Raw genomic sequence first — 15,295 nt, forward strand, 5'->3', positions numbered from 1 at the left:
CAAGAAGAAGGGTGTAGAAGCGGGTGCAGGGAACGGGACAGGGCGCAAGGGAGGGCAGGCGAGTGACACAGCGGATCCCCCTGTACCCCTCGGCCTCATTGCTTCGAGGGGCTCCTGCTGCCATCCACCTGCCGCTAGCTCCATCTCTTTGCCGGAGGGTTTTTTCTGAAGCCCTAAAAGTCTGCTTTGCCAGAAGTGGGGGAATTAATTCCCACCTACGGAGCAGCCCTCAACAGGGACTGAGGGAATAGGTGCAGACACGGCCCAGCTACCTTGCCCCTCGGCTGCGGTGACCAGGAGGCACCCGCTCTACAGGTGTCCTGGAGGTCCTGTTGGGGGAAGCTCCTGTTGGCCACGTGGGGGTTAACTCGATAACTTGCTCCTCTGGCTGCCTTCCCCCTCCTGCATTGCCTCCCTCCCCTCCCCCTGCTGGAAGTCCTGCATCGGCTGAATGTGCACCAGATCTGCCTCTCAGGAGCAGCTTTTGGGTGAACCCATTCTGAGAGCAGTGACGGCAAATGTCAGCATCCGTGGGTTTATAGGCTGTTTTTAGGGCAGTTCAAACAGACACCAAGAATCTGTGGATGTTCTGGGACCTTAGGACAGGGGAGAGACACCACGGGGTGGAGATGAGCATATTGAAAGCAGAATTTCCTTGTTCTGGATCAGCTCTGAACTGACTGAAGTCCAGAAAAGGCTCATAAACCAGCGTGTTGCAGGTGCAATAGCACAGCCATGGAGGGAAAGAGTTCCTCTGTCCTCTCCGTCTCCCCCAGCACAGGAAAACGCTTCCTTGTTGGAATTTTAAGCCATTTAAACGTCTGTTCTCTGAGTCAGACATTTGGGCTGAATGTAGACGGCACATTTTGACGTCAGAGAACACTGCATGAAGAGAAAGGGGAGAAACTGTAGGCTGAACATCAGCCAGATCCACGGCTGTGGGTCCTTCCCTCGCGGCTGCCGTCAGTCAGGTGGCACTTCTCGACGTGAGTTCCTCAGCCTCCTGATTCAGCCAGTGTGACTGCCTGCCGGGTAATCTCGGCCGGGGCTGTGATTCAGTCAAGCATCGTGGAGGCCAATCTTATCATTTTACAAACAGGGGAGCCGCACCCCAGGGACTTCATTGCCACGGGTCCCTCACTCACTCCCCAAAGCTCGTCCTGTTCTCGGAACCCCTTATGAACAAGCTTTGCAAATTTTCCTAATTTATTTCCATCTTGATAGCCCATCTCCTCCATCCTTTGTAGAGTTTATCGGGAATGGCCAACGTGGAGACCACCCCATTTCAGACCACCTGGAAGGACAGTGTGCTCGAGAGAGGGCTGACAGTAGGGAAAACGCGTGAGCTCTCATTTGCAGTTGGTTGAAAGGACCAATAACAAACCACAGGCCGAGCTTCTGATACCTCAGGCTTTGCGACCTCACGAGGTGTGGAGGGGAGCTGGTTCTCATCTGGACAGATGGGCTTGTTTGCAACTCCTTCTTTAGGTACCCCCGACACATAATATCCTGTCCTGAGTGGGTGGCTGTGTCCCAAGTGACTGAACAGACCTCAAAGAAACACCTGCCACAGAGGTAGCAGCCTCTGTTCACAGAGCCAAGAGACCACTGTGTCACTGCCTCTTTGTCTAACGGTTCAATTCTTTCTGTAAGCCGGCTGGGCCTAGGATTCGGAGAGCAAGAGACAGAGGCCCATGCCAGGTTCCCCGCTGTCCTGCCTGAGAAGCCGCGGGCTGGGGTCTGGGGAGAAGACAGGATAGGGATGGGCGGGATGCCAAAGTGTCTGCCCTGGGTGTGTCACGGCAGTGCTTGGCGCTGGCTCTCCTCCAGGAGTGGACGCTCATCTGAGAAGGGATCTTGCCCACCCGGGCTAACTCTTGGTCCCAGACTTGTCCAGTTTTCTTTCCAAGGAGAGGCAGCCGGTACTGCGCCCGCTTTGCAGTAGGCCACACGGCAGCGGGGGAGAGGGCAGCTGGAGGTGACACTGCAGGCTTTGCAGAGCATCCCAGCGTCATCCACGAGCCTTCACTCGAGCCCAGCCCCAGGCCAGGGCCTGTACAGAAAGAGAGCCTGAGACTCCAGAGATCCTTGGGGACAAGAGTGGCAGATGGCGGGCAGATGTCACCACGTTGTCTCCCGGGCCCCAAGCAGACGTAGCCCGTGGTATTCACGTTCAGCTGGCATAGAGCCTCAGAAACCTTCTCACCACTGCAACCCAGCGACCAACATTAAGACCCACAGCTGGCATCCGAGACGAAACTTATTTTCCACGTCTGTCCTGGAAACTTACAGATTAACACGGATTTGTGGACATAGATAAACCCGTAACAGGTATGCAGATACTTTGATAAGAAATATTTAACCATTAGCAGAGCAGAAGCGTCATTGACCTTGCCTAAAAGTGAAGGGTTTTGCCATACAGTAAGCCTTCGAATCAGAGTGTCATGTGATTCATGTCCTCGAATTTGGCACAAGGGCCATCCCCCTTTCAGTTGGGAGGATATGGCGATCCTTGCTAGGCTCTCCCTGAGGGGCCCTGCGATCCCTGTCCAGCTGACAACATCTGGATAGAAAGCAAGGCAGATAAGACTCACGTCTCCCTTCTCTGTAGCGTCTCTCCAGGCTGCTCTTCCTGCCTCCACCTCTCACCTCTCTCCTAAGCTCCCCTTAGGTAGGTGATCATGTAAATTAGCATCTCAACTAGGAGGAGGCACCATTAACAGTGACACCAGAACCAGAGGTAGAAACGAGAGACGTCCCAGGCAGACGGGGCTGGGATTCCCATGCCCGCAGGCCCTGCACTTCTGTACGGGACTGTGTGTCTGTGTGAGCCGGACGTGTGTGTGTGTGTGTGTGTGTGAGATGAGTGGGCATGCTACAGGGCAGTAAGAGAAAGCGCATCCCCCCCAGCCTGGGGTCAGTCCCTTCCACAGCCTGTGTCCCTCTGGCTTCTCCTGCCAGCTCTCCCTCAGGTGTGAGAGCACAGATCGATGGAGCTCCTGGCTGAGCTGACAAGGCTCCCAGGGGCTGGAGCCATTAATTAAGGCTGCCCCACTCTCAGCACAAGCCGAGTGCCTCTGAAGGACCTTTTAATTGCCACTTGAATGGGTAGCTCCCTTCCTTCTCTCAAAATCAAGGTTCTGCTCAGAGGCGATGGGAGCCGGCAGCTGGTGAGTTGTGGGAGCTGGTCCGTCCCGCAGGGGAAGCCCCCAGATCCGGGCAGACCAGGGGAAAGCTCCCCTCTGGGCATGTCTTCCCTGGGAGGCTGACTTCAGAATCTTCTGCCGCCACACAGGTGCTGACAAAATTCAGACAGTCACGGTGGAAAGGACGTCTGAGACCTTTGAGTCCCTCTGAAGTTCCCAGAGGGCCAGTGGCTTCCTGAGAGCTCAGGTGTCCTGGGATCTTCCTTACCCTGGGAGGGGCAGGCTGTTCCAACTCGGGTCCTGCCCAGTGTCGCCGTGGATGGAGGGGACCCGGCTGCTGCTGCTGCTGGCCATGCGGGGTACAGGACAAAGGGCTGGACACGGTCGGCATTGGCTGAGCTTGGAGCCCTGTTCTGAGCGTCCTTGTTGAAAGAACCAGGCAGAAGACTCTCGGAACCAAGAGAGTGGAGCCCACAGAACCTGGAAACCAATCGCACAGAAAGCTCTGCATGGGCTTGGGCTCCAGGAGAATCCGGCCCACCCCAGGCAGCCCCTGGAGCAGCCGCCAGTGACGCTGTGACCTTGAAGCTGCCTGTCCCCTGAGACTCCCCACTGTGATTCCACAGCAGACCCAAACGCAGCGTCCAAGGCTGAATGGTAACTGTGCCCCCCTCCCCTCCGCCCTCACCCACGCCGCGGAAGAGGTGGCCGCTCAGTTCTGCCCAAACAGCCAATAAGGCAAAATTCACTCCTATTCGGAACGCAGTAGGATTCCAATTTTCAACAAATTTCCCTTCCTAAGGCCTCTGGGCTTCGCAGACGTGTGTGCTCTGCATTCTGGCCTGCTGACGGCAGAGCCGGCGTGGAGCCCCTGAGAGCTGGGCCTGGAAGCACCCGGCAGAGTCCTAACTTTTTCAGGGAAAATGGGGAATGGATGATGGTGTGAATTTGGAGTGTGTGTGGGGTGAGAGGCCTGTGCGCGTCAGGGAGCAGATGAAGTGGAGGCTCAGCCCAGTGACAACAATGGGCACAATGATGTCAATAATTACACAGGTAGCAACCATCATCTTCCTCCTGCTTGCAGTGGCCGGGTGCCTTCATCCATCACCTTGGTCTGTCTTGCAGTCAGCTCCATTGGGTAGGTGGTACCATGGCCCCATCCTACAGATGAGAACACCGAGCACCAGAGAGGTTAGTTAATAAGGTCCCTCAGCGTCCCTAGAGGCAAACTAGGAAGGCTGCTGTCTGCCTTTGGGGGTCCCCGGATCTGTCACACTTAGGCAAGTAAGGCTGACAAGCTTCCAGGGAAGTGGGTTTTCAACCCTGAAGATGCTAAGAAGACTTCTGTGAGGCTGGTGTCATGTGTCCTTCATTGCCCAGGGTGGTTCTTCATTTTCAAGGCTGCTGGAGAGCAGGGCGGGCCTGAGATGTATGACAGCTCTGCATAGTTACTTGTGCTCCCGACAACGTGGGTGGAGAGGGCAGCAGGCTATTGACTTGCAATCCAAGGGTTTTTGGGAGATGTCCCAGCGCTTGATCAATATGGCAGCTCTGTCTTCATTAAGGTCCCAGCCAGGGGCAAGAACCAATCAGCTGAGTGCCCGGAGCCCCTGGGGTCACTGCTTTTCACTCGGGCACCCCAGGGCCAGGGCATTGAGTGCAGAGTGAGCTGGACAGGTGGGCGGTGTGCAAGTGTGCAGAGGGCACAGGCCCAGCTTTCTCTCTGCAGAGAAGTGCAAAATCAGCTTTCTGGCGGCAGGTGGCCAAGCCTGGCCCCTGCCATGCAAACAGCAGGAGGGCAGCGGGCAGCTCCTTTGGCCCCACCCTCCCCAGTGCCCACTGAACTGTGGCAAACAGGGGCCACTCAGGCTGAAGCAGAGCAGGCCTGGCCTCCCTCCACAGAGCTCAGGTCGGCAGATGTGGGATGGGGTCCCTGTGTGGGGTTGGGAGGGGAAGCTGTCAGAAGAGCATGGAGAGAGAGAAAAACATTGTGTCAGTCTCTTGGCTGGAGATGACAGAAAACCCATCACAAAATGGCTTAAGAAAGACCAAAAGGAAAAGGATGTCTCTTACTGATTCTTTTCACTAAAATACCCAAGCCTGGCTGAATCCAGGAGCCTTGGTGATGTCATCAGGTTTGGGTCTCTCTCGATTTCTCAGCTCTGCTTCTTTCTTTGTTGGCTCCATGCTCAGGCAATTGAGGCAAGAAGGCAGACCGCATCGGGGAAAAAGAGTGAGCTTTTCTTCTTTAACCAATAAAAGCTGCATTCTGGGCCTGCCTCTCTTTGGCCTGATTTGGGTCTTGTGGTGATCCACGAACCAGTCCTGTGCCCGCTGATTGCCGGCTCCTGGAGCTGGGGGTGGGGTCAGCCCCACACGAAAGGGTCATGGGGAAACGGTGATGATGTCCAAGGCTCAAGCATGGGAATGGATGCTGGGTGGCCTAAGGAACCATCATGGCCCATTAAAGGGGACAGTATTAGCCTGGATGGGTCAGAAACCTGGTAGTTCTCCGTCGGGGGTGTGTCCAGGAGAAGCCTGTGTCTGTGGGGCAGCGGGACAGGAAGGTGCACGCGTGTTGATAGGAAACTGAAGGATTCGCTCAGAGAGAGCACCATAAATAGACGCTCCATAAATAAGACTGCCAGGCCTGCCTTCACCAGGGTGTCAGATGTGAGTCAATGGGTGTGTGTGTTGGAGGAGGGGGTCGGCCTGTTCCCTGGGAACATCTCATCCACAGACTCTAACAAGCCTAGTGCTCAGACGTTACAAGGTTTTCCACACCGTGTATCCGTGAACATTCTCCATCTTCCTGGGCAGCAAGTAAGGCTGTTACTCTCAGGCTCTCCACTCAACAGGTGAGACAGCACCTAACAGGTAAGTGGCCCTGCTCTAGGGCTAGGCTGCTGTGTGGACTTTGCTGTGTGACTTCAGACCAGATGCTCAACCTCTCTGTGCCTTGGCTTCTGCATTGGTAAGAGGAGCTGGTAGTAGTACCCACCATACAAGGTGTAGTGAGCTAAGTCAGTGAAATGTCAAGAACACCACTGGGTGCGTTATAGGAAGGCAGATCTGAGACTGGTATTTTGGACCTTTGGACTCAATGCTGAGGCCAGGCCAGCGATTTCCAGAGCCCATAGCCATGCGCTGCACGGCTCTGAATAAACCTCTCCGGTGGAAGTGTCTAGAGCTCTCCTGTGAGCATTCCTTCCTGCAGCCAGGAGTGTAAGCAAATCAGGGATCCTGTGGGAGCCCCCGCCGGTGCTGAGCTGGTGAGGCTGTGCTACGCCATTATTAAAGGGCCTGGCTGACGCCGCAGTCTGGGCGAAGCTGGTGTGTGGGAGCTGGAGGCCCTCCTCCCCCTATTTCGGCCTGGGTCGAGGGCTCCAGAGGAGGCGGCTGAAGGTTTGGGGCTTCCCTTCTTCGAAAGGGAGACATGGACAATGTATAAGATGGTGCTCCGGACAACGGGGTGGGTGGAGACAGGTAGTGGGGCTGTTTGTCTGCTGGGGAAACAGGCAGTCTGCAGGCCCTGCTACCCAACGGGGGTCTGTGGGCCGCAGCCTCGGCACCGCCTGAGAACCTTGTTAGAATCGCAGACCCTCAGGCCTGCCCAGACTTATGCGTCAGAACTTGCTTTTTAATAAGATGAGTCGTTTTCACATTAATGTTCCAGAAGCGATGCTCTCATTATCTTCAGTCCGGGGAGGTTTCAGTCCCCCCGCAGCCATGCTGAGGCTGCACCGAGTTCCAGAAACTAAGAGAAAGAACCTCGGGGACAAGTCAGAGGGCTCAGCTCTTCCCCCACCTTCCAGTGCTGGGTTGCCCAATGCGGCAGCCACCAGCTACGTGTGGCCGTTAAAGTTAAACGTAAACTGGTGGAAACGAAATACAAGGAAACGTTTTAGTCCCTCAGTCACCTAAGGCACGTTTCAGTGCTCAACAGCCACGTGTGGCTAGCAGCTACTGTAGTGGGCAGGGCAGATCACAGCACGATTCCATCCTCCCATAAGCTTCCACCGGACAGCATGGGTCTAGGGTTCAACTGTGCAGCCGCGGGAGAAGGGCGGCCCAGCCAGTCCCAGCTCTCGCCAAATGGCAGCTTCCCTCTCGGGTGGCAGGGGAAGGTGGATGTCTATGACAAACACGCGAGGACAGATGTGTGGGCACTTGGAGCCATTATGCAATAACCAATAGCATATATAAAACATATTATACATATCTATATTATATAGAACTTAAATATTATTATACACAATGATCTTTCCTATGAGGAATTGGCCACATGAGCATGGAGGCTGATTATGGGACCTTCCATGACCAGCCTTCTAGCAGCTGGAGGCCCAGGAAGGCCGGGGGTGCACTTTGAAGGCCGGAGAACCAGAGAGCTGAGAGTGTAGATTCTCGTTCGAGTCTGAAATCCTGTGGCCCAGACCTCCGAGGCCAGGGAAGGCCGACATCCCAGCTCAGATGGCCAGGCGTGGCACAGCTGCCCTGCTCAGTCTTTGTGTTCTGTTGGGCCCTCAACGGGTTGGAGGAGGCTCGCCCACGTGCTTTCCTCAGTTCAACAACTCAAATGCTAATTTCTTCCCAAAACACCCTTGTAGACGCACCCAGAAATAATGTCTAGCCAGCTACCTGAGCACCCGTGGCCCAGTCAAGTTGTCACATAAAACTAACCATCGTACTCTGTTAGATGACCCCCTCATGGGGCAGGGGCTGGAGAACTGTTCACCAGTGATCCTGTCCTCTTCCTCCTGGGCCCACCTTTCTGGGCTTTCCCCACAATCCCCCCACCAGACAGGTGGGCCAGGGGACTGAATTCTGGCCTACAGAACGTGGGCAGAAGGGAGGCTGCCACTCCCAGGCCTGGGCCCCCAAAAGGCTTCTCCCTGGCAGCCCAGCCAGATGCAGACAGCTCAGCAAAGGCTCTGTAGCCCCAGAAGAGAGCCGAGATATGGGATGAGTGAAGCCCTCAGCCCAGCAGCCCAGCAGGAACTGAATCCTGCCAGAGACCACAGAGGGAGCTTGGAAGTGGATCCTGTGCCAGTTGAGCCTTCAGATGAGACTCCAGCCCTGGCCAACACCTTGACTGCAGCCTGGAGACACCCTGAGATGGAGGATCCGGTTCAGCTATGCCTGGATTCCTGACCCAGAGAAGCTTTGAGATAAGAAATGTGTTGTTGTAAGCCATTAGGTTTTGGGGTATTTTTAAATGCAGCAATAGGTAACTAATATACCTACACAAGAAATGCGATGGAGGGGAGGAAATTGGTCCTGGTGGTCCAGCAGTGGGGTGACTGGGCTTGCGTTGGTGGTGGTGTGGGAAGTGGAAGAGAACAGTGGCGCAAAGGTGAGACCTTGGGTGAAAGCAAGAACAGTGACGAGATGACCCCCGTGGGCCCTCTCAGGTGTGCTGCTGGGAATGGCCCTGGCTGCAGCCCTGGAGATTCATGGGTCCTCAGGGGGGTGATGGCCCCCCAAGGCTGATGAGCTCTCACACTCCACGTTCTGTCCACGCAGCTATCAATATTAAAACGTGCCAGAGGAGAGACGGGGAAACGGGGCTGTGGGCAAGATACAGCTCTGAGTGGGGAGAGGAAACGAGAATGAATTTCCTTCTCCTTCCTGCTTCACTGAGTTTATTGCAGAAGGCGCTGCCAGCGAGAAGGAGTGGGGAGCTCATGCCTGCAAGCTATGAGGGGGGTGGTTCCCCTGGAGGACCCCTAGAGAGCGCTGAGATGGGTACCACTCATCCTGGGTCCCGGCATTCTTCATGAGGCCCCCTGACAGTTTGAGCCCCTCCCCAGACCATCCTGGATGCCTGCTACTGAGCAGAGCTCTGGGCTTCCAGCCTTGCTGGTCCATCCTGGGGCAAAAATAAAAAAGAAGTTTAAAGGAATAAAGGAATATAAAAGCAAACAGAAGCGCCCTGTGTGGGTGGGTGTGGGTGCTTTTGGGGCTCTCCATGCTGGGGTCTCAGCTGGCAGCTGGCAGGAGCCCTCTCCTCCATCCCGGCACCTCTGGTCTCCCCCTCCGTCCGTTCTACGTTGGAATCTCCTTTCTTCTTTTCCATTCCTGCTGCTGGCACCCCATTCGCATACTGGTCATCACCCCCACTCCCTCCCTGTTCCAATGGTTGCCATGGCTCTCTGACAGCTCCCACCTCCCCCTTCCCTTCCCCCTCCCCGCACTGTCCAATCCATGCTGCCGGCAGATTAATTTGGGGAATACTGCTTTGGATACATCACTTCCCTGTTTAACAATCTTCAATTTGTCCCAAACCACTGCAGGACCAAGTCAAGAAGCGTTGGCCTCACCTGCGGGCCCTCATGTTCCCCTTTCTACACAGCCTCCGAGGCCCGCCCCCTGAGCGCCCACCCGGCTGTGGGTGCCTCCCCCCACGTCCCCCCAAGTGCACCTTGAACCTTGGTCCTTTTCCACACTTCTCCCCTGCCCCCGGCAGGTCCTGACCAGCCCCCCGTCCCCTATCTTTTCCTGTACAAATTCTATCCCTCCCTCTTCAAAACCCAGGTCAAATCTTACCCCTCAGCAAATCCGTCCCTGACGGTTGGAGCCCTGAGCGCTTTCTCTGTCCTCTGAACTTACACGGTTTTAGCCTGTGCGAGTCGTTTGTTAATTCATCATGCTCTGCGCCGCCTGGAGACACTGTTCTCTGTAGCCTTGTGCTGATGGTTAACCCTGTGGGAGTAATTTACATTTTCCTTGTTTATAGCTTGGCTTTGGGTCCCCTTGTGACCTCCTTGGGGGCGGATGCCATGACATCACGCCCCTGGCCTTCCTCACTGAGCCCAGCACTAAGCGTGGCCAAGCCAGGTGTGCAGGGTATTTGGCTGGATTTTCTTCTCTCCTTCCAGAAGTCCTGGGATACTGTCCCAGTTTCTCCATTCATTCATTCATTCATTGACATCGTCTTTGGGAGGGCATCTTTTCATGTTTGTCCTTAAATGGTGTTTCCTTGGGGTTCTGGCCTGAATCCTCTGCTTTTCTCATAGTCCACTCTCTCCCTGAATAATCTCAGCTGCATCCCTTCTCTCCACCACCACGTGCATGCTGGGGGCTTCCCTGCGTTCACCGCTGGTTTCTCCCCTGATCTTCAGGCCCTGTGGCCAGCTCCCCAGTGGACTCTCAAGCTGCGTGTCTCCAGAGCTTAGCCCAATGCCTCCCACAGAGTCAGAGCTCAGTGAGTATTTCACTGGTTGAATGAATGAATGAATGAATGAATGGCTGCTGTTGTGCTGTGTTTCCAGGGCCTAATCACCTCACTTGGAATCCACCATTGCTACCTGCTGCCGGCACCTCCAAAGGCTGCTTGATTTCCACCTGCCCACCTCCTCCTCCTCTGCAGAGCCCCGGCCTCCTTCAGGTGGGTGTATCATGTGGCCTCCTTGTCCTGACTCCTGGGTGGCCCCTCTGTCAGTTTTAATCCTCCAGCGGCCCCTCATCCTTCCCTCCCCCTCCATGTTCCAGCTGAGTCCCCGGAAACCTCCCCATGATGCTCTCCTGTCCCCACCCTCCTTAATTCTCTCTTTCTCCTCCACACTACCTGCACACCTGCTCCAGCCAGACGACTCTGCAGCCACCTCCTGCCCCTGCTGCATCCCCTCCAGGGACCACCCCCACCAGCGGGGCACAGCCTGCAAGAAGTGCCTCTTAACCTTTGCGTGTGTGAAGGGGACGTGTCCACAAGACCCTGGGGCGGGTCCTGAGTCCAGGCGGGATCTCTGCACGGAGCGGACGTCCCAGCCACGCTCTCCTCCCCACAAAGGGGGGATGGCCGTGGCTGTGAGGTGGACATCTATCACCCAGGCCAGACTTGAAGATGCACAATCAGGGCCCCTGCTCCACGAGGAGGGCCCCTAAGACAGACACAGATGTATATTGACTCGTGCGGGAGAGAGCAAAAGTCTCGAGACTCCCGTGTAAATGTCAGGGACACTGCAGGGCAGAGACGGGCGCCCTGCGGGGAGGTGGAGGGGTTGGTGGGCCGAGGAGGATGGAGAAGAGTGAGTAGGAGAGATGTGGAGAAGCGTGTTCCACTGGATAGAAGTGGAGACCTGTCAGTCACCCAGTTGCCACCTCCCCTTCCAGATTCCGGACCTCTGCACGGGGCCTTCTCCTGCGAGCCCGGGCCTCGCTCTGTTTGGACAGCTCTGCCAGCATCAGTGGTTACCACTGCTCTCCTGGCCTCTGGTATGAGTTTCCTGGGGCTGCTGTAACAAATTATGATAAGCTGAGTGGCTTAAAACAACAGAAATTCATTTTCTCACATTCTGGAGGCCAGAAGTCCAAAGTCAGTTTCAATGGGCCAAAATCAAGGCGTGGGCAGGACCATGGCCCCTTGCAGGCTCTGGGGAAGGACTCTTTTCCTCGCCTCCTGGTAGCTGCCCCTCCTTGCCCTGTGGCTGCACCATTCCAGTTCCTGCCTCTGTGGTGGCAATGCATGATCCTCTTCTGTCTGCAGTCAAATCTCCCTCTTTCTCCCTTTATGAGGATTCTTGTGATTGCACTTGGGGCTGCCCAGATAATCTGGAATAATCTCTTCATTTCAGGAACCTTAATTTAGTCACATGTGCAAAGTTCCTTTTTTTGGCCATGTAAGGTAACATTCCTAGGTTCCAGGGACTAGGATGTGGATATCTCTCGGGTGCTATTACTCTGCCTACCATATCCCCTTGGCCCCCTGCAGATTATACGGGTGCTTCTCCATCAGAGGTCTACGGAGGGAGGTGATGTGTCTGGTACCCCCTCTTTCCTACACCCTCCGCTCAGTGACGATGGCTGCTGGTCCGCTCCTCTCTCCCTCTTCCTTCCTCTTCGCCCTCACTTTGGAGTCCCCAGAGCCATTTGGGTTTGGAACCAGTGCTCCACGTCCCTGGAGTAAGCAAGCATGAAACCTCAGTCCCTCTGTCACTCCATCAGAAGGATCCACACTGGGGCAGCCGGTGTCCTTTCAATGGATGAGCTGCAGCCTCCTCAGGTGTTGAGTCTCTTGGTTGGAGATGATGAGGATCAGGGGCTGAGGACCCAGTCCCAGCCCCTTTGTCTCCCTGAACATTCACAAAGGAGGGAAGTGTGCTGGCCAGGGCTCCTGGACCCATCAAATCAAAGAGAGCAACTGGATCACTGCCCCCTCCTCATCTCTCCCTGCGTAGCTCCCGCCCAATCACATGATGAAAATCTCACAGATGTACTCAAAGGAGGCGAGGGCAGAGTGGCTGGAGATCAGTGCCCTATACTGCTGAGATGGCCAACCCCTCAATGCACGCTTGGGGACTGGGTTTGGCAGGGCAGACAGCAACAGAGGGCATGAGAAAGGGTTGGAGGGAGGAAGAGTCTGGGGAGGAAGAATAATTGCAACATGAAGAGCAGAAAGAGTGCGTGATCTGAAGCCAAAAGAACCGGGTTCAAGGCCCTCTGTGTGACCTTGGAGAAGTCACTTAACTTCTCTGAGTCTCACTCAGCTCATCTGTCAACTGGTGAATAACAATGCCTCCCTAATAGGGTGGCTGTAAAGATCATTGGGATAAGGTATATGGATCAATTTTGTAAATGCTCTCCACATGCAAAGAATTTCTATGATCCCAATCTCTGTATCCTATTAGCTAAGTTATAAACCCATGGTGATACGGAGAGGCTTCTGGAACCAGGTGAGGGTTGGTGACTCTTGCCACTCTAGGTTCTAAGGCCATGGAGGGAGGCTGGTGGACAATATGGGGAAACTCTAAATTCATTCATCTGTAATGAAGGGACGGGGTGGGGAGCAGAGCCTTCCTCACCTGACTTTGCTGCTGTTTGTTATTCTCGGGAGAAAGTTCCCCGAGCTGATGCTGCTTGAAGCAGGGCTGTCTGGAGTGATGGCTTGACAGGATGATGGATGGGGACCAGGCACGGCTTCTGACACCGCAGCACATACTCTGCATTCTTTATCTGGGGCTGCTGCCGGCGGAAGGCTGCAAATAAGCTCTCCAGCTACAGGGATCGCTGATAAAAGTCCACTGTGGGTGCGGAGACGATCATACTGGATTCAACAGCGCGCAGGCCCGGGAGGCGAGGGGCATGTTGGGAGCGGAGGGCTGCCGCTGGGGAAATTTTCCCTGAGCCTGGAGGCTCTGGCACCGGAATTCCATAAAAGTCGCTGGTCTGAGCGGAGACTCAAACCATCTCTGACATCCAATTGTCTTTTCCATTTGTGAGTCAAGGAAAATTACATGGGCCGTGCTGCAGCCAAGAGGCCGAGACCACAGTGCTCGAGTCTATTTGGTTTTATTGAGATGTTACGTTTCCCCCTTGGGGACTTGTGGGTGGGGAGCCAGCTCGGTGGCCTGGCTCAATTTTAGGGCCTCCAGCTGATTCATCAGGACCTGCTGACGCCCAGTGGTAAACAGATAACCCTGTGCCCCTCACAGGTTTAGGAAAACGTGGCTCAAATCCTCAATGTCATACCTGTAGCCACCCCTGGGGACCTTATCTGGGCAGACATAGATACAAAACATAGCCCTGCACCATTTCCCAGGAACCACCCACTGGCTTCAGAAATTTTGTGAGTTTAGTAAGACCTGAGAGATGCAGCCTTCTGAGCTGCCTGGCTCGGCCTCACCCCCCTGATCCTGGCTGTGCCCTTTCTCTCCTTGCAATGCAGCCAGCGAACTCCTCCCTGCCTTCTGGAGGGCCGCTCTGGCTCATGAGGCTCCCAGACTCAGCTCTTGCCTCCAGCAGCCTTACAGGCTGGTCTCTCTCGGAGGACTCTTCTCTCAGCTGCTGAGAGAATAAACAGCACCCGTTGTGTTGTGCATGCTGCTAGCTAAGCTGTGGTGTTCCTGCCATGGCTCGGGCGCTCTTGTATGGGTTTTTATGTATTGACCCATTCGATCCTCTCAGTGAGAGTGGGCTGTGCTCACCCCATTCTACAGGTGAGAAAACTAAGCCCCAGATCAGTTAAGTCCAGTGGCCAAGGTCACACAGTAAACCCAGGAAGTCTGGCTCCCATCTCCTTGTCATGACCACTACCCTGGATGTAAATGGGCCCCCGAGAGCCCTCGCCCAGCCATTTGTGCCTGGGGAGCCCTTCCAGAGGAGGCAAGCGAACTTGTGGATCCCAATCCCGCCCCAGGTCCTGTTAAGAGCTTTTTTCCCTGTTGCCCCAACAATGTGTTGCTCCCAAGGGCAATGGTTGTGAGGGGTGGGGGCTGAGTGACCCACGTTTGACCCTGACCTTGCTCCCTGCTCCTGGCTCTGACCTCAGCTAATCCCCTAAGGAGAGAGAGCACCTTCTTGATACACATCTGAGACGTCCAGGACTCACCTCTGTGTTCCCCTCTGTCTGGAAGGAGATCAGGCTGCAGGCACGGTTTGCTGTTCTCTGCCGGGCCCCAGGAGCCTCCATCCCAGAACAGAGGGGAACCTGCTCAGGTGAGTTTGGGGCGCACACCCCACTCCTCCCATGATTGCAGTTTTGACACAGTTTTAAATTAGCCTTTCTGCCCAGATTCTGGAGAGACCCACCTGCTCTTCCAAACATCCTGTCATCCCAGATTCTTGGCTCCTGGTTTGTGCCTGCTCTTCTGAAGCTTCCCTGACATGCTGGATTACCCATCTCCTGCCTGAATGTGACGCCTGCTCACCTCAGGAGCCTCACCCTCCAACTCGGGGACCCAACGAGCAGGGACAGCCCGGCAGCGCGAGGTAGGAGGGAGAGGACAGGGAGCTGGCTAGCCAGACAGACCGAGGTTCAGAGTCTTCGTCCTCCCCTTGCAAAACGTGCTGCTGGAAAGTCACTGGACTCCGTGCCTCCATTTGCTCATCTGTAACTAGGGCCAAGGAGAATGCCTTCCTCGTCCTGGCCTTGTGGGTTTGAGACGATGCAGTGCCTGTGAGCTCTCCACAGCCTGGCACGTGGCAGAGTATCGATCCTATTTCCCTCCTCTTGAGCACCCCGACTCTCCCTGACCACTCTCCTCCCTTTCCTCTTCCTCCTCAGTGGCCCAGCCTCAGTTTCCCCAATGGAGCATTCTCAAAGCTGATCAGACCCCTTACCCACACACTCCCCCAAGCCTTGAAGATGGGAGAAGGCAGAACGGGTGTCGATGACAATAGCCTGGTCTCCCCTTCTGGGGTGTCTGTCCCAC

Source organism: Equus quagga, chromosome 11 (assembly GCF_021613505.1).
Source record: "Equus quagga isolate Etosha38 chromosome 11, UCLA_HA_Equagga_1.0, whole genome shotgun sequence".
NCBI lineage: Eukaryota > Metazoa > Chordata > Mammalia > Perissodactyla > Equidae > Equus > Equus quagga.